Source organism: Pristiophorus japonicus, unplaced genomic scaffold (genome assembly GCF_044704955.1).
Source record: "Pristiophorus japonicus isolate sPriJap1 unplaced genomic scaffold, sPriJap1.hap1 HAP1_SCAFFOLD_201, whole genome shotgun sequence".
NCBI lineage: Eukaryota > Metazoa > Chordata > Chondrichthyes > Pristiophoridae > Pristiophorus > Pristiophorus japonicus.
In genome coordinates, this window is record NW_027251705.1 from 393,410 (window position 1) to 418,789 (window position 25,380).

At 48.5% G+C, this 25,380-nt stretch overlaps 1 long non-coding RNA gene across 1 annotated transcript in view; it reads right to left on the bottom strand.

Annotated features, from left to right (window-relative positions):
* LOC139244055 (uncharacterized) overlaps nucleotides 1-25,380 on the bottom strand; it is a 52,912-nt gene that overhangs the window by 24,895 nt on the left and 2,637 nt on the right. The window contains exons 2-3 of the long non-coding RNA XR_011589852.1: nucleotides 13,854-14,005; nucleotides 2,543-2,652 (exon numbers count right to left, since the gene is read on the bottom strand). This is a non-coding gene — a long non-coding RNA (uncharacterized lncRNA). The remainder of the gene's footprint in view (nucleotides 1-2,542; nucleotides 2,653-13,853; nucleotides 14,006-25,380) is intronic.

Below are 25,380 nucleotides of genomic sequence, written 5' to 3' on the forward strand. Positions count from 1 at the left end.
AAAGGTGAATTGAGCATTCCCAAAGCAGATGATGAAGACCGTTGGGCCAAGTATAGAGAATATAGGAAAGCTATTGCAATAGAGATTAGAAAGACTGAGGGAGTACGAGAGACAATAGCTAAAGCATGAAGGGCAGTAACAGGCTTTTTATAGGCACATTGGGAGGGAGAGGATAGACAGTGTGGAGTTGGTTACTGAGAGATGGAGACGGTGTGAGGGAGGGAGATGATAGACAGTGTGGGGTTGGGTTACTAAGAGATGGAGATGGTGTGAGTGAGGGAGAGGATAGACTGTGTGGGGTTGGGTTACTGAGAGGTGGAGGTGGTGTGAGGGAGAGAGAGGATAGACAGTGTGGGGTTGGGTTACTGAGAGATGGAGACGGTGTGAGGGAGGGAGAGGATAGACTGTGTGGGGTTGGGTTACTGAGAGATGGAGATGGTGTGGGGGAGGGAGAGGATAGACTGCGTGGGGTTGGGTTACTGAGAGATGGAGATGGTGTGGGGGAGGGAGAGGATAGACTGTGTGGGGTTGGGTTACTGAGAGATGGAGATGGTGTGGGGGAGGGAGAGGATAGACTGTGTGGGGTTGGGTTACTGAGAGATGGAGATGGTGTGGGGGAGGGAGAGGATAGACTGTGTGGGGTTGGGTTACTGAGAGATGAAGATGGTGTGGGGGAGGGAGAGGATAGACTGTGTGGGGTTGGGTTCCTGAGAGGTGGAGGTGGTGTGAGGGAGAGAGAGGATAGACTGTGTGGGGTTGGGTTACTGAGAGATGGAGATGGTGTGGGGGAGGGAGAGGATAGACTGTGTGGGGTTGGGTTACTGAGAGATGGAGACAGTGTGAGGGAGAGAGAGGATAGACAGTGTGGGGTTGGGTTACTGAGAGATGGAGATGGTGTGAGTGAGGGAGAGGATAGACTGTGGGGTTGGGTTACTGAGAGATGGAGATGGTGTGGGGGAGGGAGAGGATAGACTGTGTGGGGTTGGGTTACTGAGAGATGGAGATGGTGTGGGGGAGGGAGAGGATAGACTGTGTGGGGTTGGGTTACTGAGAGATGGAGATGGTGTGGGGGAGGGAGAGGATAGACTGTGTGGGGTTGGGTTACTGAGAGATGGAGATGGTGTGGGGGAGGGAGAGGATAGACTGTGTGGGGTTGGGTTACTGAGAGATGGAGATGGTGTGGGGGAGGGAGAGGATAGACTGTGTGGGGTTGGGTTACTGAGAGATGGAGATGGTGTGGGGGAGGGAGAGGATAGTCTGTGTGGAGTTGGGTTACTGAGAGATGGAGATGGTGTGGGGGAGGGAGGGGATAGACTGTGTGGGGTTGGGTTACTGAGAGATGGAGATGGTGTGGGGGAGGGAGAGGATAGACTGTGTGGGGTTGGGTTACTGAGAGATGGAGATGGTGTGGGGGAGGGAGAGGATAGACTGTGTGGGGTTGGGTTACTGAGAGATGGAGATGGTGTGGGGGAGGGAGAGGATAGACTGTGTGGGGTTGGGTTACTGAGAGATGGAGATGGTGTGGGGGAGGGAGAGGATAGACTGTGTGGGGTTGGGTTACTGAGAGATGGAGATGGTGTGGGGGAGGGAGAGGATAGACTGTGTGGGGTTGGGTTACTGAGAGATGGAGATGGTGTGGGGGAGGGAGAGGATAGACTGTGTGGGGTTGGGTTACTGAGAGATGGAGATGGTGTGGGGGAGGGAGAGGATAGACTGTGTGGGGTTGGGTTACTGAGAGATGGAGATGGTGTGGGGGAGGGAGAGGATAGACTGTGTTGGGTTGGGTTCCTGAGAGATGGGGACGGTGTGAGTGGGAGAGAGGCAGAGTTAATAAATTAGGACGATGCATGGGTGTTCAAGGTGGATGAATTTTGGGATTGTACAACCCGCAGTGGAGGGTGCAAGACAGATAATGGAGATTATTATTCAAAAAGTAATGGTACGAAAGAACTTACTGAAACCCGAGGATCCTGGGGAAGCTGGAACAGAAATTTTGAAAGCTCTGATTATAATTTTTGAAAGTTCTATGAACAGCGAATTGTGCGAGAGGAGTGGAGAGGGGGAAATGGGACCCTTCTCTTTAAAACAATATAGAGAACTGGGACAAACCAGGGAATTATAGTCCAGTTAGTCTCCCTTCAGTTGGTAAACTGAAATACTGAGCACTGGGAGAAACATGAGTTAATCAGGGCCAATCCCATGGACCTCTAAAAGGAAGGTCACGCTTGACCAAACCGATCAAATTCTTTGAAAAAATAACGAGAGAAAAAGGAAATGCAGCACATGAGGTTTTTATAGATTTCCAAAAGCATTTTTATCAAGTATCACAGAACAGATTTATGGATAAGGGATTCATGGTGAAGATAATGGCACATGGCATTAAGGGGACATGGCCACAGAGATAGAAAGAAAACTGGAGGGCAGAAAGCAATGGGATAAAATTTGAGTGGGTTCAATATGTTGGACGATGCACTCTGTCAGATTACTGTCCAGGCAGTGAAAGTGAAAATGACCTTACTGTGTGATACAAACCCATACTCACTTGACAGTTGAAGCATAATCTGTACCATCCACCCAGCGCCACTTCCCTTCTTCAACACGGTCATCGAGTCCAATCCAAAGTTCATCTAGTATACTGCATTGTAAATATGCCTGTCGGGTAAATAACAATGTAGCTGTGTTAGCAGATTTCTTCGTCGTTACCATCACAAGAAAGGGTTGTTAGTCCGGCGACAATAACTCTGTGTGTGATTCACGCATGAGTATTTTTTATAACAAGCTTTATTACACTGATTGATTTAACCTTCCATTTATAGGAAATAACATGCAAGTAATACAACCTGGTTCCCAGGCTCCGACCACCTTGAGAGCACGCTCCGACCCTAGAGAACAACACAAGTCCTGGAGCGACCAGCTCCCGCCCACCAGGTCCTGACCCTCAAGAACACTCTGAAGTTAAAGGGAATCTGGTTCTATTCTTATACTATAATGCAACCTTATGTAAGTACCAATATGCAGTTTGCAGGTTTTGCCCAGGCCGCACTTTTAGGCGTTTACCCAGCTTATCTCTTTCAGCCTTTGCCTTTGTGCTACCAGTTTTATTTATAGCACAGTAAGTGCTTTGGCCAAATGTTTATCCTGTTTCCTAGACCTGGATGTTTTCATTCTCTGCCTTTGTGTTTTCAAACTGTCTGTTGTTCATGTATAGAGACAAGATTAAGATTTCCCCTTTCCCTCATATTTGCTGCACCACTAAAAATACAAGAAGAAAGGTGTTGTGTATCTGTAAAGCATGCACTCCCATGTTTCGCCACCAGGGAGCGCATCCCCTGAAGTCCCAAAGGATCCCAGCATCCCTTGGGAGCACTGTATATAAGCCGGCCCCTAAGGCCTGTTCCTCATTCTGGAGTGTCTTAATAAAGACTGAGGTCACTGTTACTTTAACCTCCCGATGTGCAGTCTCATCTGTGTTCGGAACACAATAACTGGCGATGAGCATACGAATCTAACGCAAAGATGCAGCAAACCGTGGGCATCCTGGAGAAGTTCTCGGAGGGTGAGGACTTGGAAGCCTATGTCGAACAGCTAGACCAGTACTTTGTAGCCAACGAGCTGGACGGAAAAGGAAGCGCTGCAAAAAGGAGATCGGTCCTCCTCATAGTCTGCGGGGCACCGACCTACAGCCTCATGAAGAATTTTCTGGCTCCGCTGAAACCCACAGATAAGTTGTATGAGGAGCTGTGTACACTAGTTAGGGAGCATCTTAACCCGAGGGAGAGCGTGCTGATGGCGAGGTATCGGTTCTACACGTGCCGGTGGTCTGAAGGTCAGGAAGTGGCGAGCTACGTCACTGAGCTAAAGTGACTTACAGGACAATGTGAGTTTGATGGCTACCTGGAGCAGATGCTCAGAGACTTTTTTGTACTGGGCATTGGCCACGAGACCATCCTACGAAAACTTTTGACTGTGGAGACACCGAACCTCAGTAAAGCCATTGCGATAGCACAGGCGTTTATGTCCACTAGTGATAACACCAAACAAATCTCTCAGCACACAAGTGCTAGCAATGTTCATAAATTAACTGGGACTGTGTTTGCGAGCAGAAATGTACAGGGCAGAAACCACGAGTCTGCAACTGCCAGCAGGCCTCAGGTGACCCAGATGACTCAGAGTCCGCAACAAAGGATGAATGCAAGGGAATTCACACCTTGTTGGCGTTGTGGAGGCTTCCATTCAACCTATTCATGCCGCAAGCTCTGCAAAACCTGCTAACCACCATGTGGCAGAGGAAGATCGATCCATGGTGGATCAAAGCAATTTCGAGCCTCAGTGAGGAGGCAGATGCTGAAGTACACGGGGTGCACACATTTTCGATGAAATGCCCACCTATAATGCTAAATGTAAAATGTAAAACCCGTAGCCATGGAACTGGACTCTGGCGCTAGCCAATCGATCATGAGTAAAAAGATGTTTGAGAGACTGTGTTGCAACAAGGCACTCAGACCAGCCCTGAGCCCCATCCACATGAAACTGAGGACATACACAAAAGAGCTCATCACTGTCCTGGACAGCGCCATGGTCAAGGTCACCTACGAGGGCACGGTGCACGACCTGCCACTCTGGGTTGTCCCGGGTGATGGCCCCACATTGCTTGGAAGGAGCTGGCTGGGCAAAATCCGCTGGAACTGGGATGACATCCGAGCGCTATCGCATGTCGATGAGGCCTCATGTACCCAGGTTCTTAACAAATTTCCTTCCCTTTTTAAGCCAGGCATTGGAAACTTTTCCGGGCGAAGGTGCGGATCCACTTGGTCCCAGAGGCACGACCCATTCACCACAAGGCGCGAGCGGTACCTCACATGCAAAGGGAAAGAGTGGAAATCGAGCTGGACAGGCTGCAACGCGAGGGCATCATCTCCCCAGTGGAATTCAGAAAGTGGGCCAGCCCGATTGTTCCAGTACTCAAAAGTGATGGCACGGTCAGGATTTGCGGCGATTATAAAGTAACTATTAATCGTTTCTCGCTACAGGACCAATACCCACTACCTAAGGCAGCCGACCTATTTGCGACGCTGGCAGGAGGCAAGACATTCACCAAGCTCGACCTGACTTCGACCTACATGACGCAGGAGCTGGAGGAGTCTTCGAAGGGCCTCACCTGCATCAACACGCAAAAGGGACTGTTCATCTCCAACAGATGCCGTTTGGAATTCGGTCGACTGCAGCGATCTTCCAGAGAAACATGGAGAGCCTACTCAAATCGGTACCACGCACTGTGGTTTTTCAGGACGTCATATTGGTTATGGGTCGGGACACCGTCGAGCACCTACAAAACCTGGAGGAGGTCCTCCAGCAACTGGATCGCGTAGGGCTGCGGCTGAAGAGATCAAAATGCACCTTCATGGCAACAGAAGTGGAGTTTGTGGGGAGAAAGATCGTGGTGGATGGCATTCGGCCCACAGACGCCAAGACAGAGGCTATCAGGAATGCACCCAGGCCACAGAACGTCATGGAGCTGCGGTCGTTCCTGGGACTCCTCAACTATTTTGGTAACTTCCTACTGGGGTTAAGCACCCTCTTAGAGCCACTACCTGTGCTATTGCATAAAGGTGAGAACTGGGTATGGGGAAAAAACCAAGTTATTGCTTTTGAGAAAGCCAGAAACATTTTATGCTTCAACAAGCTGCTTGTATTGTATAACACGTGTAAAAGACTTGTGCTAGCATGTGATGCGTCGTCTTACGGAGTCGGGTGTGTATTACAACAAGCTAACGTTGCGGGGAAGTTGCAACCTGTCGCCTATGCCTCCAGGAGCTTGTCTAAGGCCGAGAGGGCCTGCAGCATGATTGAGAAAGGCATTAGCGTGTGTGTTCGGGGTAAAGAAAATGCATTAGTACCTGTTTGGCCTCAAATTTGAGCTGGAAACCGATCACAAGCCCCTCACATCCCTGTTCGCTGAAAATAAGGGGATAAATACTAATGCCTCAGCCTGCATACAAAGGTGGGCACTCGTGCTATCAGCGGATAACTATATCATCCGCCACAGGCCAGGCACCGAGAACTGTGCGGATGCTCTCAGTCGGCTACCATTGCCCACCACAGGGGTGGAAATGGCGCAGCCTGCAAACTTGTTGATGGTGGCGCAGCCCGCAGACTTGTTGATGGTCATGGAAGCATTTGAAAATGATAAATCACCTGTCACGGGCCACCAGATTAGGACTTGGAACAGCCAAGATCCTCTGCTGTCCCGATTAAAAAACTGTGTACTGCATGGGAGCTGGGCCAGCATCCCCGTTGAAATGCAAGGACTAATCAAGCCGTTCCAGCGGTGAAAGGACGAGCTGTCCATTCAGGCAGACTGTCTGTTGTGGGGTAACCGCGTAGTGCTACCCAAAAAGGCCAGGGAGACGTTCATCTCGGATCTCCACAGCACACACCCGGGTATAATAATGATGAAAGCGATAGCCAGATCCCACTTGTGGTAGCCTGGTATCGACTCTGACTTAGAGTCCTGTGTACGGCAATGCAGCGTGTGTGCTCAGTTGAGCAACGCGCCCAGAGAGGCACCACTAAGTTTGTGGTCCTGGCCCTCCAGACCATGGTCGAGGATCCATGTCAACTATGCGGGCCCGTTTCTCGGTAAAATGTTCCTGGTGGTGGTGGTTGCTTTTTCAAAATGGATTGAATGTGAAATAATGTCGGGAAGCACCGCTACTGCCACCATTGAAAGCCTGAGGGCATTGTTTGCCACCCATGGCCTGCCTGACATACTGGTCAGTGACAACGGGCCATGTTTCACCAGTGTCGAATTTAAAGAATTCATGACCCGCAATGGGATCACTCTGGAGCATCCACGATGCTGAGAATGATGTGAATAGCACATTTAGTGAGTTGGTCTTACCGCAGGTAAAGGGTCCATAACCAGATAGGGAATGGAAGACCAACAGGAAGAGCAGTGCAAGGAAGGTAGTGCAGGGATCCCCTGCGGTCATCCCCCTGCAAAACAGATACACCGCTTTGAGTACTGTTGAGGGGGATGACTCATCAGGGGAGGGCAGCAGCAGCCAAGTTCATGGCACCGTGGGTGGCTCTGCTGCACAGGAGGGCAGGAAAAATAGTGGGAGAGCGATAGTGATAGGGGATTCAATTGTAAGGGGAATAGATAGGCGTTTCTGCGGCCGCAACCGAGACTCCAGGATGGTATGTTGCCTCCCTGGAGCAAGGGTCAAGGATGTCTCGGAGCGGGTGCAGGACATTCTGAAAAGGGAGGGTGAACAGCCAGTTGTCGTGGTGCACATTGGTACCAACGATATTGTAAAAAACGGGATGAGGTCCTCCGAGACGAATTTAAGGAGCTGAATTAAAAAGTAGGACCTCAAAAGCAGTAATCTCGGGATTGCTACAGTGCCATGTGCTAGTCAGAGTAGGAATCGCAGGATAGCTCAGATGAATACGTGGCTTGAGCAGTGGTGCAGCAGGGAGGGATTCAAATTCCTGGGGCATTGGAACCGGTTCTGGGGGATGTGGGAGCAGTACAAACCGGACTGTCTTCACCTCGGCAGGACTGGAACCAATGTCCTAGGAGGAGTGTTTGCTAGTGCTGTTGGGGAGGAGTTAAACTAATATGGCAGGGGGATGGGAAGCAATGCAGGGAGACAGAGGGAAACAAAATTGAGACAGAAGCAAAAGACAGAAAGGAGATGAGTAAAAGTGGAGGGCAGAGAAACCCAAGGCAAAAAACAAAAAGGGCCACTTTGCAGCAAAATTCTAAGGGGTCTAAGTGCATTAAAAAGGCATGCCTGAAGGCTCTGTGCCTCAATGCGAGGAGTATTCGGAATAAGGTGGACGAATTAACTGTGCAGATAGCAGTTCACGGATACGGTGTAGTTGGCATCACGGAGACATGGCTCCAGGGTGACCAAGAATGGGAACTCAACATCCAGGGGTATTCAATATTTAGGAAGGATAGACAGAAAGGAAAAGGAGGCGAGGTGGCGTTGCTGGTTAAAGAGAAAATTAATTCAATTGTAAGGAAAAACATTAGCTTGGATGATGTGGAATCGGTATGGGTGGAGCTACGGAATACCAAGGAGCAGAAAACGCTAGTGGGAGATTTGTACAGACTTCCAAACAGTAATAGTGATGTTGGGGAGGGCATCAAACAGGAAATTAGGAGTGCATGCAGTAAAGGTGCAGCAGTTATCATGGGTGACTTTAATATGCATATAGATTGGGCTAAGCAAACTAGAAACAATACGGTGGAGGAGGATTTCCTGGAGTGCATAAGGGATGGTTTTCGAGACCAATATGTCGGGGAACCAACTAGGGGGGAGTCCATCTTAGACTGGGTGTTGTGTAATGAGAGAGGATTAATTAGCAATCTCGTTGTGCGAGGCCCAACATCAGTAGTGGGTAAAATGATGGAATCAATTATTAAGGATACCATAGCAGCGCATTTGGAAAGAGGTGACATGATAGGTCCAAGTCAGCATGGATTTGTGAAAGGGAAATCATGCTTGACAAATCTTCTGGAATTTTTTGAGGATGTTTCCAGTAGAGTGGACAAGGGGGAACCGGTTGATGTGGTGTATTTGGACTTTCAGAAGGCTTTCGACAAGGTCCCACACAAGAGATTAATGTGCAAAGTTAAAGCACATGGGATTGGGGCTAGTGTGCTGACGTGGATTGAGAACTGGTTGTCAGACAGGAAGCAAAGAGTTGGAGTAAATGAGTACTTTTCAGAATGGCAGGCAGTGACTAGTGGGGTACCGCAGGGTTCTGTGCTGGGGCCCCAGCTGTTTACACTGTACATTAATGATTTGGACGAGAGGATTAAATGTAGTATCTCCAAATTTGCGGATGACGCTAAGTTGGGTGGCAGTGTGAGCTGCGAGGAGGATGCTATTAGGCTGCAGAGTGACTTGGATAGGTTAGGTGAGTGGGCAAATGCATGGCAGATGAAGTATAATGTGGATAAATGTGAGGTTATCCACTTTGGTGGTAAAAACAGAGAGACAGACTATTATCTGAATGGTGACAGATTAGGTAAAGGGGAGGTGCAACGAGACCTGGGTGTCATGGTACATCAGTCATTGAAGGTTGGCATGCAGGTACAGCAGGCGGTTAAGAAAGCAAATGGCATGTTGGCCTTCATAGCGAGGGATTTGAGTACAGGGGCAGGGAGGTGTTGCTGCAGTTGTACAGGGCCTTGGTGAGGCCACACCTGGAGTATTGTGTACAGTTTTGGTCTCATAATTTGAGGAAGGACATTCTTGCTATTGAGGGAGTACAGCGAAGGTTCACCAGACTGATTCCCGGGATGGCGGGACTGACATATCAAGAAAGACTGGATCAACTGGGCTTGTATTCACTGGAGTTCAGAAGAATGAGAGGGGATCTCAGAAATGTTTAAAATTCTGACGGGTTTAGACAGGTTAGATGCAGGAAGAATGTTCCCAATGTTGGGGAAGTCCAGAACCAGGGGTCACAGTTTAAGGATAAGGGGTAAGCCATTTAGGACTGAGATGAGGAGAAACTTCTTCACCCAGAGAGTGGTGAACCTGTGGAATTCTCTACCACAGAAAGTTGTTGAGGCCAATTCACTAAATATATTTAAAAAGGAGTTAGATGTAGTCCTTACTACTCGGGGGATCAAGGGGTATGGTGAGAAAGCGAGAATGGGGTACTGAAGTTGCATGTTCAGCCATGAACTCATTGAATGGCGGTGCAGGCTCGAAGGGCGGAATGGCCTACTCCTGCACCTATTTTCTATGTTTCTATGTCACCTCTGCCCCGTTTAAATCAGCCTCCAATGGGCAGGCAGAGTGGGCAGTAGAAACCATCAAACAGAGCCTCAAACGAGTCACAGAAGGCGCACTCCAAACCCGCCTGTCCCGAGTACTGCTCAGCTTCCGCACGAGACCCCACTTGCTCACAGGGGTGCCGCCGGCTGAGCTACTCATGAAAAGGACACTTAAAACCAGACTCTCGCTGGTTCACCCCAACCTGCATGATCAGGTAGAGAGCAGGCGGCAGCAACAAAATGTAAACGATGGTCATGCCAATGTCACGGGAAATTGATCTGAATGACCCTATGTATGTGCTAAACTATGGACATGGTCCCAAGTGGATCGCGGGCACGGTGATAGCTAAAGAAGGGAGTAGGGTGTTTGTCGTCAAACTAGACAATGGACAAATTTGCAGAAAGCACCTGGACCAAATGAGGCTGCGGTTCACAGACTGCCCTGAACAACCGACAGCAGACACCACCTTTTTCGAGCCCACAACACACACCCAAAGGATCAACGACACCACCCCGGACCAGGAAATCAAAGCCATCACGCCCAATAGCCCAGCAAGGCCAGGCTCACCCAGCAGCCCTGCAGGGCCAACAACATGTCAGCCCAGCGAGGGCACAGCCAACACACCAGAACAGACATTTGTACCGAGGTGGTCCACCAGGGAAAGAAAGGCTCCCGACCACCTCACCTTGTAAATAGTTTTCACTTTGACTTTGCCAGGGAGTGATGTTGTGTATCTGTAAAGCATGCACTCCCATGTTCCGCCATCAGGGAGTGCATCCCCTGAAGTCCCGAGGGATCCCAGCATCCCTTGGGAGCACTGTATATAAGCCAGCCCCTAAGGCCTGTTCCTCACTCTGGAGTGTCTTAATAAAGACTGAGGTCACTGTTACTTTTACCTCACTGTGTGCAGTCTCATCTGTGTTAGGAACACAATAAAAGGAGTCATAGAATGGTTACAGTACGCAAGAAGGCTGCTCTCTACAAAAGTACCTCCCTTGTCCTTTCCCCATAGCCCTGCAAATCTTTTTCTTTCAGGTACTTACCCAACTCCATTTTGAGAGCCACGATTGAGTCTGCTTCTTCCACCCTTTCAGGCAGTTCTTTCCAGAGCCCAACCACTTGCTGTGAAAAAAGGTTTTTCTTATGTCGCCTTTGGTTCTTTTGCCAGTCACCTTAAATCTGTGTCCTCTGGTTCTCGACCTTCTGCCAATGGGAGCAATTTCTCTCTATCTACTCTCTCCAGACCGCTCATGATTTTGAACATCTCCATCAAATCTCTCAATCTTCGCTGCTCTAAGGAGAACAACCCCAGCTTCTCCAGGCTATCCACGTAACTGAAGACCGTCATCCCTGGATTCTTGTAAATCTTTTCTGCGCCCTCTCTAAGGCCTTCACAACCTTCGTAAAGTGTGTTGCTCAGAATTGGACACAATACTCCAGTTGAGCTGAAGCCGAACCAGTGTTTTATAAATTCTATCATAGTATGATCACTCATTACTGCAAGGGTATTAATTTACTCTGTCCCATTGCATAATACCAGATCTACTAAAATAAACACGAAAATAACTAAAATGCCTAGTTGGTTCCTCAACATACTAATCTATCCATGAACTCATCCTCCGTAGTATTACTGAAAATTTGATTTGCCAAGCCTATATCAAAATTAAAGTCCCCCATGATTCCTGTATGAACCTTGTTGCATGAACCTCTAATGTCCTGATTTATACTCTGCCCGACATTACACCTACTGTTAGGGGCCTATAAACTACTCCCACCAATGTTTTCTGCCCTTTATTGTTTCTTTGCTCTAGTCAAAGTGATTCTACATCTTGATTTTCCAAGCGAAGATCTATTCTCTCTATTTTCTTTATCCCATCCTTTATTATCATTATTGCTAGTTCTCCGAGTATTTTATGCATCTCTTGGAATTTTAACCCCCCGAAAACAGGTGGGTTTGGGTCAGGTGGAATGATAAAATGTTACAAATCTCAAACTTGAACCAAACACGCCTCAAACCCGCCCACTTCCGGGTTGAACAGAGCTTCCCGGGAGGTATGTTGGTCATTTAGATATTTTAATGAGGCTGCGTGCCTCAGATTTAATCTCCATTTAAAATTTAATGCGGTAGCTAAAGGGAGGCGAGGACTGCTGGATCCAGCAGGTAAATGCCTTACAAGTGCCTTTTTAATTACCTGCTGGATCCAGCTCACCTACTTCTCCCCACTTACCCCGCGATTGAACACCCCCCACACAGCCACGATCTCCCACCAAACCGATCCTTCCAATCTCACCACCCGCCTGCAATCTCCCCTCCGGCCTTTGATCTCCAGCCCCCCGCCTTTCTGATCCCTCACTCCAGCCCCGATGTGTCTCTGGACACCCTGCCCAATGCCTGCCTGACACCCACCCACAGATATATCTCCACTCTTCCCCCCCTCCCCACCGCCAATGTGTCTCTGCCCCCACCCCACCGCTCCATGTCTTTGACTCTCCGATCGATGCACGGCCACTGATACATGCTCTCTCCCTCCCTCCTCTCCAGTCCCCAACAGGCCTTCTCACCCAACAGCCAGCCAGCCTCTCAATCTTGCTGGATGCAGCCAAGAAACAGAGACAAAAACTGTTAATCAGGCCTTGTCATTAAATCTGACAAAGCCTGGGGGAATCTCAATCTTCCTGGTTTCCCGAACAAAACAGCACCCCCTTCTCCCCATTCCCTACCCTTCTCTGAGCTAATATCAGGGCCAATGTGTCTAGCACACGGAAATTGGCTCACACATTTCTGAGTCTTTTTCAAAGTTCGTTGGATTCAAGCTAAATCCGAGAGGACTGGGAAATAGCAAAAGTGGCATCCATCTCCAAACAATGGACTGAAGCGTGAACCCTAAGGGTAAGACCTACTTCCATTGTTGGCAAAGTGTCTGAAAGTTTTATGAGTGATAATATAAGGGAGCATCTTGAGGGGCAGGATACAATCCGAGATGGTCAGCATGGTGTTAGGAGTGGGATGTTATGCTTGACGAGTTTCTTGGCATTCTTTTAGCGGATGGCAGACCTAATAGCTAAGAGAGACCAGGGATGTTATCTACTAAGATTTGACAAATGCCTTTGACACATAAGATATGCCCTTATGGCTAAAGGGATCAAGGGCTATGCAGAGAAAGCAGGAAAGGGGTACTAAGGTGAATGATCAGCCATGATCTTATTGAATGGCGGTGCAGGCTCGAAGGGCCGAATTGCCTGCTCCTGCACCTAATTTCTATGTTTCTATAATAGGCTGCTACATAAGGTCCAAGTCCATGGGATGTATGGGAATGTATCGAAAAGGATTGGCAAATGGTGGGTAGACAACAACAAGTAGTAGAGGATGGGCAAGTATCTGGTCAACAGCCAGTTACCAGTGGAGTGCCAGCGGGTTCAGTGTTGGGGCCACGGTTGTTTGTAATTTTTCAAAATGATTTTGAGGAAGGAATTGTGTTCAAAGTGTCCAAATTTGCAGACAATACCAAATTACTTGAAGGAAAATGACGAATATCAATGCGCACAAATTCAAAAATATCTTGACAAGCTTGATCAGTGGGAGGAGAAATGGCAGATGCAGCTAATACAGGGAAATGTACGGTAAGATTTAGCCCAGTAGCATTGGTTGTTGTAGATTACGGGATAAATGGGAATGTATTTGAAGTATTGGACCAGAACAGAGATCCAGGTATAAATCCAACAAATTGGTGATCGCCATTGCCTTCAACAGTGGCCTGAGTGGCGTCAACAAACCTTTAACGGCTGAGGCAAATCTGTCAATGGTGTGGCACAAATGATTCAGCAAATTATGTAGGATTGCACCTGTTGGCAAATCTCAGTTGTGCTATTATTTACTGGATTCTTTAGGTTAAAATAATAGCGCACACCAGGAATGCATCATTACTAGCGCAAGCCCCCAGCAATTTCAGCCCCTTATTTATAATGTAGCAGTAAAAACTGTAGCAAACAATCTGCTGTAAATGAGACTGAAATTTGACAGCCAGTGAATATAATAAACAGAGATCCTACCTGCTCCTCAGCGCTGTTAATGACAACAAGATTGGCATCCATTGATTTACAGGATTCCTGGGCTTCATTCCAAGTTTTTTTACTTGTTGAAAAGTAATAAAGTTTTTGCTTGAACGGGATCCATTGGTTGGGATGCAGCAAACAATGCAGATCTGTAAAGTACAGAAATATGAGGATAGAACAGATTAATACCTAGCTGGAGAGATGGTGCAGGAGGGAGGGCTTTAGATTCCTGAGGTCCCACCTTCTTGGGAGGTGGGATCCTTACAAGCCGGACGGTTTGCACCTCAACAGTGCTGCAAGCAATATCCTCACAGGGAGGTTTGCTACTGCTGTTGCGTAGGGTTTAAACTAGCTTGGCAGGAAGATGGGAACCTGAGCATAGATTCAGAAGGGAGAGAATGCATGCTGGAAATGGGAGGCAGTAAATTAGTATGTGAGTTTGGAAGGCAGAGGAAATAAAGGCTAGAAAATATATAAGAGGTTTGGCAGTGCTTTAAGGAGTCTAGTAAATAAGGCAGATGAGCTGAGGGCACAGATAGACATGTGGATGATATCGTAGTTATTACTGAAACATGGCTGAAAGGAGGGTAGGAATGACAGCTCAACATTCCTGGTTACAGGGTTTTCAGACGATATAGAGAGGGGTGTAAAAAAGTAGGTGGGGGTCGCAATATTGGTTAAAGAAACAATTACAGCTTTGAGGAAGTATGATATGTTGGGAGGATCATCAAATGAGCCCATTTGTGTTGAAAGGAAAAATAAAAAAGGGACAATCACACTCCTGTGAGTGTACTATAGACCTCCAAATAGTCAGAGAGAGATAGAAGAGCAAATATGCAGACACATTTCTGAGAAGAGCAAAAACAATAGGGCAGTATTAGTAAGGGATTTCAACTAATAGGGCAACAATAGTAGGGGATTTCAACGAATATTTACTGATATAGAATCAGTGTAAAAGGTATAGATGGCACAGAATTCTTAACATGCATTCAAGAGAAGTTTTTTTAGCCAGTATGTTACAATCCCAACGAGAGAGTGGGTGGTTCTGGACTTGGTTTTAGGGAATGAAGCTGGGGAATTGGAAGGGGTATCAGTGGGAGAGCATTTTGATGGTAGCGATCAAAATTCCGTTAGATTTAGCGTAGTTATGGAAAAGGACAGAGGTAGACCAGGAGTAAACGTTTTTAATTAGGGAAAGGCCAATCTTATTAAGCTGAGATGTGATTTAGCCAAAGTGGACTGGAAACAGCTACTTGAAGGTAAATCGGTATCAGAGCAGTGGGAGGCATTCAAGGAGGAGGTTGTGAGGGTTCAGAGCAAATATGTTCCTGCAAAGAAAAAGGGTGGAACTCCCAAATCTAGAGCCCTCTGGATGTCAAGGGGCATACAGGGTAGGATAAAGTGAAAAAGGGAAGCTTATGTAAGATACTTAATAAAATACCAATCACATTGGGCAGAGGCAACATGGATTTAAGAACAGGAAATCATGTTTGACAAGTCTATTAGTTTTTTGAGGTTGCAACTAACAGAATAGATAACGAGGAACCAGTGGATGCGGTGTATTTGGATTTTCAGAAGGCATTCGATAAGGTTCCACACAAGAGGTTATTAAACAAAATTAGGGCTCATGGGATTGGGGGTAATATACTAGCATGGATTGAAGATTGGTTAATGGACAGAAAACAGAGAGTAGGAATAAACAAATCATTTTCGGTTTGGCAGACTGTAACTAGTGGGGTACCGTCAGGAACAGTGCTTGGGCCCCAGCTATTCACAATCTCGATCAATGATTTTGATGAGGGAACCAAATGTAACATATTGTGTGGAGGATGCAAAGAGGCTTCCAGGGGCTATAGACAGGTTAAGTTAGTGGGCAAGAACATGGCAAATGGAATGTAATGTCGAGAAATGTTGTTATCGGGGACGAAATTCACCGTCCCCAAAGTGATGGCTACCGTGGGGTTTGGGCGGCCGATCGAAAATCGATCAGCCGCCGCAGTCGGATGATTTTCCTCCCCGAGCCTATTCAGCTTGGGGGGCAGGGGGGGAGGGGTGGGGATTTGAGCGGTGCTCACTTCCGCCAAAAACAGCGGGGTGAAGCCGCTGTAAAGGTAACATTCCAGTGGTGAGCTCTGCAGCGTGCAGGCCGCTGAAGCTGCAAAAAGGTAAGACTTTTCCCGCTAGTGCCCCCGCAAGGTATTCGATGCAGTGCTCGAACACGACACCACTGGAGTGTTGCCGCAATCGGGGCCCTTTGGTCGGGAAATAGTTTTATTAATGATGTGTTTTTATGTGAGATTACTGTCATGTATCCTACATGGCTACTGTTTGTACTATCACAAGGTGTGCCACCAGGGGGCACAGCAATGGGAGATTTGTATGTTACCTGTACAGGTGTGCCTGGCCTAGTATAAAAGGCCACCAGGTGTGATCCTCACTCTGGAGTTATCAATAAAGGACTAAGGTCACTACAGTTCAACTACAACACATTACCTCGTGGAGTCATTATCAGGACATAACAATTGGCAACGACATTACGGACTTTCACGCAAAAATGACTACCCTGGGTACGTTGCAACAGTTTACCGATGGTGATGATTGGGACGCCTTTGTGGAGAGGCTCGATCATTTCTTCACAGCAAACGACCTGGCAGGAGACAACCCGGCCACACTGACTGGCAAGCGCAAAGCTATCTCGCTAACCAGTTGTGGGCCCACCGTCTATGGCCTCATCAGGGATTTGCTGGCACCAGCGAAGACAATGACCAAGACGTACGAGGAGCTCGTAACACTGATCCGAGCAACTCAAGCCCAAGGAGAGCATCCTCACAGCCAGACACCGGTTCTACACCCACCAACGGCCCGAAGGCCAGGAAATCGTGAAATATGCTGCAGATCTCAGGAGACTGGTGGCACCGTGTGATTTCGGCGACCACCTGACCGAAGCGCTGCGGGCCATGAGGACCTTCTTCATAAGCTGCTGTCGGCGGATACCACAGTCACACACTGCAGAAGGTCATCGCTGTGAACCAGGCATTCATGACCTCGACCTGCGGCTCTGGGCAGATGACTCATCCTCAGGACTCAAACCCGGCAAGTACTGTGCACAGAGTGGTGCCTTTTGGAGGCTGGACTGTAGAACGTGAACCTTCTGAAGGAAGAGAGAACAGGCCCCCGAGTCCCTTAACTCAGAGTCCGCTGAGGGGGGCTAACCGAGTAGCCCCATGTTGGCGCTGTGGAGGGAATCACAGGGCTCACCAGTGCTGTTTAATGACGATGTATGCAAAGGCTGCAGCACAATGGACCACCTCCAGCGAATGTGTAAGAAAAATATGACTCACTGTGTCGATGAAAAGTCTGCAGATGGCCATGAATCCAGCGCGGATTATGAAACGATATGCAGAGAGGCAGCTCAGCCCCACGATGAGGTATATAGCGTGTTTACCTGCACCACCGAATGTTCCCTGTTGAGGATGGAAGTCGAGACAGCTGCCGTTCCAGTCTTCATGGAAGTGGACATGGGAGAGAGCCAGTCAGTAATGAATCAAGAAGCCTTTGAGAGGCTGTGGAACAATCAAGCTAAACGACCCAAGTTGGTCCCGGTTCAGGCAAAGCTGCGCACCTACACCGATGAACTTATCCCAGTCATTGGTAGTGCGGATGTAAAGGTACTCCATGATGGCGAGGTGCATAAGTTACCTCTGTGGATTGTTGCAGGTGATGGACCAACTCTACTCAGAAGAAGGTGGATGGAGAAGATCCATTGTAAGTGGGAAGACTTCACCCCTCCAGCGATCGACGTCCTCTGTGCTCAGAGGCAAAACAAGCCTTCACCTGAGGTTGGATCGGCACCAGAGAGCAGACCAGCACAGCACCCGAGGCACAGACCACACAGCACGACTGCGTGGAGATGATCCAGCTGAGACGACCCAAATGCATCTTCCAAGCTCCAGTGGCAGGACTCCGGAGGAAGAAAATCGGATCCAAAGGCGATTTCCCAGCTTCGGTGGCAGAACCCGGGGAGAAGAGGATCATCGTAGTCGACGTCGTGGATGGAGGAAAGATGGCGCCTGAACCACGAGGTGATGCGCTGAAGAAAAAGATGGCGGCGGCCAGACCACAAGTTGCAGCGCTGATGGAGCAACACGTGGCACCAAACGGAGAAGACGATTGGGGTAAAGAAAGCAAGGCTCTCTTAAAGGAGGCCTGCAACCCACCACACTTAAAGGGACAGTTCCACACACTCAAGCGATGTAATAGAAACTGTGAGTTAGAGGTAAAATGTGTAACTGATGATCAGAGTTGTGTACATACAACAAGCAAGGAAAAGTCACGCAATCACGATCGGAGCTACAGGGTATTCACAATAAGGAATGAAACGTTGTGCGATGTAGGATTTCAACTGCATACAGCCAATGCAGCGGGCAAACACCCATCGGGAGCACCCAGGTCCAGCGAGCTACCCAAAGCTGTGGCCTGCATCCCTGCGACCAGAGTTATGCACCATGGAGTGTGGCCTTCAGCAGCCAATTCACACGAGCTGCAGAGCAAGTGGAGGGCAACGGCACCAGTATCGATACCCTGCCCCTGATCGGCTCCGCCTCTCAGGCACCCGATGGCACCAACCGCCACGAGCCTAAAAGAGCAAACTGTGCTAAGGCGCAGCCCCCAGCCCCCAGACCCCATGGCCATACCCGGGAACAAAGGGTCACCTGCAACAGTTCTCCCAAAGGGGATCAGGACCAGCCAGGATCCCAAACCAAACAGCGCCCAGGCAAGTGAGTCAGCAGTTCCCTGTGCACTGCTGGACGATAGCTCCTCAGGGAGCAGCAGCGACCCAGGGCACAAAGAAAGGACAGGGAGGTCACAGGCATCTGTGAACCTGCCCGACGCTAGGAGCAACGGCAACAGCCCCGAGAGCAAGCAACTTGAGCCAACCGGGTTCCCACTGCCAGCACTGGGCACCGCGCCGTCACCAGACTGACTGGACACCATCCAGCAGTTCTGGAACTAGCTTGTCCTTGCGCACCGGTTACCGATCCCCAATACGTATCGACAATGTATCTCACCAGTTTAATGTACTTGTCTCACAACTGAACCACAAATGTAATGCAAACTTGTTTTTCTGGACTTGAATGTATATGAGTGCAATGAGCCTCTGGCATAACTTATATGTGGGGTGGGGAGAGAATGTAGTGGTCAGCAAACACACACAAACAGCAACCACCAGCACTCTACTGCCAACGAAACACCAACCACTCACCCAAGATTGAAATGACCCACCAAGGGTAAACCAGATAGAGCTAAGCTCAGAGCACAGTCAATGCAGAGGCGATTTGCACTAAAGGCTTGGGGGAGAGTAATATCATGTATCTTACATGGCTACTATCACAAGGTGTGCCACCAGAGGGCACAGCAGTGTGAGACTTGTAGGTTACCTGTACAGGTGTGCCTGGCCTAGTATAAAAGGCAGGCCTCCAGGTATGAGCCTCACTCTGGAGTTATCAATAAAGGACTAAGGTCACTACAGTTCAAGTACAACACCTTACCTCGTGGATTCATTATCAGAGCATCCTGGGACATAACAACTACATCAACCACTGTATTTATCTTTTCATGTTTAGTTTCATTAATTGTTTTGGCTCCATTAAACCTGCTGAGTGCTGCTCAGGAGGTTTGCACATACCCCTGTACTTTTGTACAGCTTTCAAGTCTGACTCTTCAGTGGAGGCCTGTGGACTGCAGAGATCTGCTTGGCAGGTCTCACCCTGAGGATGGGAGAAATGTTGGGTGGGTGACATCTGGTACACCTGCTCTGAAGCAGGGCGGCACGCAGGAGAAGGCCGTGCAGAGAGGCAGTGGGCAAGGGAGGCAGCAGCCATGATTAGTTCGTTCTGTGTCAGACAGTGTGCCCGACGTCTTGACAGGCCCGAGTTAGGATTGCAGTTGGCTGCTTGGGGACAAGGGATATTCCCTGTCCACTTGGCTGCTCACTCCACTGCGGAACCCCAGGACAGTGCCAGAGTATGCATACAATGACACTCATTGTGCCACTGGGTATATCATCGAGCAGTGCATAGGCATCCTTAAGCAGAGGTTCCGGTGCCTGGACAGCTCTGTGGCACCTTGCAGTACTCTCCTCAAAGCGTCTCCATCATTGTCGTGGTCTGCTGCATGCTGCATAACCTGGCCGTCATGAAGGGACAGCCGCTGGAGGTCGAGCCAGCAGTACCATCTCAGGAGGAGGATCCCTATCGCCCCAGAGCTAGGAGGCGACGACCCATCGCCATCCTGGAAGGGCCGGGTGCACACTGGCCAGCACCCTCCTGGGAGAGGGCGTCATCACATATCTGGAGGTGCCTGACACCTCCTCTGCAATCTCCCTCTTAGCATTATGTACTGGCGGTCTGCCAGGTCTCCCCACGTCAGGAAACATTATTCTTCTGTCCTCCACACCGTCCATCAGTGTCTCCAGCTCCATATCAGTGAACCTGTTCGCTCTCCTTGCACCTCTTACACCAGCCATCCTTCCAAACTCCTCCCCCCCTCAGAGCCTTGCTGCAAACCCTGTCCTTTAAAAAGACCAGGGAGCAGTTGGCTCATTCGAAACCCTTTCCTGCATGCTGCATTTCTCAGTGGTGAGAACGATCAACTTATGACAGCCATGCCGCTGAAAAATCCACTTTGGAAGGGTTATTTAGCGCTGGAACCCATTTGTTTATTTTTGGAGCTGAATATGGCATGGCCCAGCAATGAAAAATTGTTGACGCTAATGGCCACAAAAAGATGGGGGGAGCACCAGCTTGCCAGCGGTACTAAATTTCGGGGCCCATCACTTTAGTTGGAAAAATAGAAAAGCAGAGTATTTTTTAAAGAGTGAAAGATTGGGAAATGTTGGTGTTCAGAGGGACCTGGGTGTCCTTGTACACGAATCACTGAAAGTTAACATGTAGGTAAAGCAAGCAATTAAGAAAGCAAATGTTGTCCTTTATTACAAGAGGATTTGAGTATAAGAGTAAATCTTACTGCAATTATATAGGGCACTGGTAAGCCCACAGCTGGAGTATTGTGTACAGTTTTGGTCTCCTTACCTGTACTTGCCATTAAGGGACTGCAACAAAGGTTCATCAGACTGATTCCTGCGATGAGGGAGTTGTACTATGAGGAGAGATTGAGTAGACTGGCCTGTATTCTCTCGAGTAGAGAAGAATGAGAGGTGATCTCATTGAAACATACAATATTCTTAAGGGGCTTGACAGGGTAGATGCAGGGAGGATGTTTCCACTGGCTGGGGAGTCCAGAACTAGGGGTCACAGTCTCAGAATAAGGGGTCAGTCATTAAGGACTAAGCTGAGGAGAAATTTCATCACTCAGAGGGTGGTGAATCTTTGGAACTCTCTACCTCAGAGAGCTATGTATGCTCAGTGTTTGAGTATATTCAAGACAGAGAGCGATAGATTTTTGGATATTAAGAGAATGAGGGGTTATGGGGACAGTGCAGGAAAGTGGAGTGAGCATAAGAACATAAGAAATAGGAGCAAGAGTAGGCCATACGGCCCCTCGAGCCTGCTCCGCCATTCAATAAGATCATGGCTGATTTGATCATGGACTCAGCTCCACTTCCCCATCCACTCCCCATAACCCCTTATCTCCTAATTGTTTAACAAACTCTATTTCTGTCTTAAATTTACTCAATGTCCCAGCTTCCACAGCTCTCTGAGGCAGCGAATTCCACAGATTTACAACCCTCTGAGAGAAGAAATTTCTCCTCATCTGTTTTAAATGGACGGCCCCTTATTCTGAGATCATGCCCTCTAGTTCTAGTCTCCCCCATCAGTGGAAACATCCTCTCTGCATCCACCTTGTTAAGCCTCCTCAAAATCTTACACGTTTCGATAAGATCACCTTTCATTCTTCTGAACGCCACTGTGTCTAGGCCCAACCTACTCAACCTATCCTCATAAGTCAACCCCCTCATCTCCGGAATCAACCTAGTGAACCTTCACTGAACTGCCTCCAGTGCAAGTATATCCTTCCTTAAATACGGAGACCAAAACAGTACGCAGTACTCTAGCTATGGCCTCACCAATACCCTGTACAGTTGTAGCAGGACTTCTCTGCTTTTATACTCTATCCCCTTTGCAATAAAGACCAACATTCCATTTGCCTTCCTGATTACTTGCTGTCCCTGCACACAAACATTTTGTGTTTCCTGCACAAGGACCGCCCAGGTCCATCTGTACTGTAGCACTTTGGAATTTTTCTCCATTTAAATTATACTTTGCTTTTCTTTTTTTTCTGCCCAAGTGGATAACCTCACATTTTCCTACATTATACCCCATCTGCCAAATTTTTGCCCACTCACATAGCCTGTCTATATCCCTTTGTAAATTGTTTGTGTCCTCCTCACAATTTGCTTTCCCACCCATCTTTTATCATCAGTAAACTTGGCTACATTGCACTTCATCCAAGTCATTAATATAGATTGTAAATAGTTTAGGACCCAGCACCAATCCTTGCGGCACCCCACTAGTTACTGATTGCCAAATGGAAAATGACCCATTTATCCCGACTCTCTGTTTTCTGTTAGTTAGCCGATCCTCTATCCATGATAATATATTACCCCCAACCCTGTGAACTTTTATCTTGTGTGGCACCTTATCGAATGCCTTCTGGAAATCCAAATACACACATCCACTGGTTCTCCTTTATCCACCCTGCTCATTACATTCTCAAAGAACTCCAGCAAATTTGTCAACATGATTTCTCTTTCATAAAACCATGCTGACTCTGCTTGATTGAATTATGCTTTTCCAAATTTCCCGCTACTGCTTCCTTAATATTGGACTCCACCATTTTCCCAATGATGATGTTAGGCTAACCGGTCGATAGTTTCCTGCTTTTCGTCGGTCTCCTTTTTTAAAGGAGTAGGAGCAACCAATCACCTCTTCCAACACTGGCCCTCAGTTTACACTCATCTGGTGCTGACATTCACTCCTGGTGAGTATTGGCATGCTGCTATAGGGCCAAGAGGACTAACATGTTGTCATGCTGTAGATGGGTAGTGGATTGAGGGAATGGTCCTGAATCTGAAAGTGTGTGAGAAGGAGGTCAGGCCCTGGTCTCAAAGGTAGACAGTGTTATACAGAAGAGAGGGCTTCAGTGATGAGTTGTGCCCTGATGCTTTTTGCAGCAATCACTGAGGAGTCCTCTGAGTGCAGGTTATCGTGATGCTCTCCTCCATGTAGGTCTGGTTCCAATGGAGCCAGGGCCTCCTTAACAGCAATGCAAAGGCCCACAGTCAGATAAGCCACAAGTGTCAGAGGAACAAGAGGGTTGTGTAGCCCCTCGGGCCTCCTACATAGCTGGACCCTCTGCGCCCTCTGTCACCCAAACCCACTGTGCTGAAATGTGTAGCAGTAGCACTACAATACCAGAATGTGCAGTCATATCGACACACTCCCTGCACCAGTGTCAGTCCGCCTGGTACCTTCTAAACAAAAAGTACAGCAACTGTACCGCTGTGCAAATCTGTAAAAGTCTGGTGACTTTGAGAGATTAGAACCCACATCTCCTTATCACTGTTCAGAAACGTTTGTTGTATCACACTAGATACAAATGTATTTAGTAACCAGAGCCAGTGATAAGAAGCTGCGCAGTATTATCTGTTATGTCTTTAATACTCTTATGAATGACTCTACGAGGTCTAGTATTGTACTTGAGCTGTTGTGACCTTAATCCCAGTTATTGTAACTCCAGAGTGAGGCACAAGTATGGTGGGCAGCCTTTTACACTGGGCCCTGCACACCTATGCAGGTGACCCTCAGGTCTCCCACCGCAGTGCCCTCTGGTGGCATACCTGATGTAACTATACAGTTAGTATACATGGTCGACATACACAACATCACTTCCCCTCCCCCTCCCCCAAGTCTTTAATGCAAATTGACTCGTACATTGACGGTGACCTGGGCTTTGCTCTTCCTGGTTGGCCATTGGAGGGTCGCTTCTAGCTTGGGTGGGTTGGTAGTGAGATTTGTTGCCAGTGGAGGTCCCAGTGGTTTCTGGTTCTGGAACTCCATTCTCTCTCCCATCACAGAGATCATGCTACTGGCCCGTTACATGCAAGTTGCATTCAAGTTCATCACATAGGTTTTATATTTACATCTTGGTATATTTGTTGGGTGGATTACAGTTGCGTTTCTTTTTGTGTGGTGCATTTACATGATCAGTACAGGTATCTCAGTATAGGTACACAAGGACAGTCTAGTTCCAGCACGGCCGGATGAGATCGGGTCGTCTGGTGGTGACGCAGTGTCCCATGCTAGTGAGTCTGTGGGTGAGGTGAGCTCATTTTGCTCGAGTTGCCAGAGCTCGGAGCTCTTGCCGTTACTCCTAGTGTCGGGCAGGCCCAAAGACAGCTGATGTGTCTGTGACCTCCCTGTCCTTTTCGTTTGAACAGTGTCTCTGCTGCTCCCTGGGAAACGGTCTGAGCGAGTGAGCATTTTGTTTAAGCGACGGTGAGGCTGCCTCGTCTTGTCTAGCAGTTCACAGGGGACTGCTGACTCACTTTCCTAAGGGCACCGTTGTGAGCACTCTTTAGTTTGGGATCCTGGCTGGTCCAGGTCCCGTTCGGAGGAGCCGTTGCGGGTGACCCTTCGCTCTTGGGCATTGTCGTGGTGGCGAGTGGGGTTGTGGGCTGCGCCTTTTCCACCTGGGTGGTAGGCGACGGTAGCCGACTGTGAGCATAGGCGCAGTTTACTGTTTCTGTCCTGTGGCGGTTCATGCCATCGGGTGCCTGCAATGTTAAACCGATCTGAGGCAGGGTATCTCTAACGGTGCCTCTGCTCTCCAGGGATCGTTTACTTTGCGGCTTGTCTACTTCTGTCAGCTGTGGGGACACTTTATGATACATCGTTCTGGTCCCGGGGATGCAGGCTAAAGCATTGGGTAGCCCGCTGGACCTGTATACGACCGTGAAGTGTTCGCCAGCTACATTGGCTGATTGCAATTTGCACCCGACATCGCTCAACAACATTTTGCTCGTTACAGCTGGACTTTTACATTGGGTTACCAATTTCAAGCAGTTCATTCAAAAATGGCGGGTTGCTGGTCTCCTTTAAAATGGCCTTACTACTTTTATCCCAATCGTCTTCCTTGCATAGAACCACATGTCGTTGCTCCATTAGCGCTGCACCTCTTGGTTTGGACGCCATCTTTTCCCTGTCCATGATTTCGACTGCTGCGATCTTCTTTCCCAGGGATTCTGTCACTGAAGCTGGGAAGGCGCCCTCGGATCCAATCTTCCTCCCCAGGAGTCCTGCCACTGAAACCGGGAAGGTGTGTTCAGGTCGTCTCGGCCAGATCATCGCCGCTCAGTCGTGATGAGCGGTCTGTGCCTCGGGGGCTGCGCGGATCTGCTCTCCGGTGCCTGGTCCAACCGAAGGTGGGGGGCTTACTCTGCCTCTGAGCACGGGGGACGTCGATCGCTAGAGAGATGAAGTCTTCCCAGTTCCAATGAATCTTC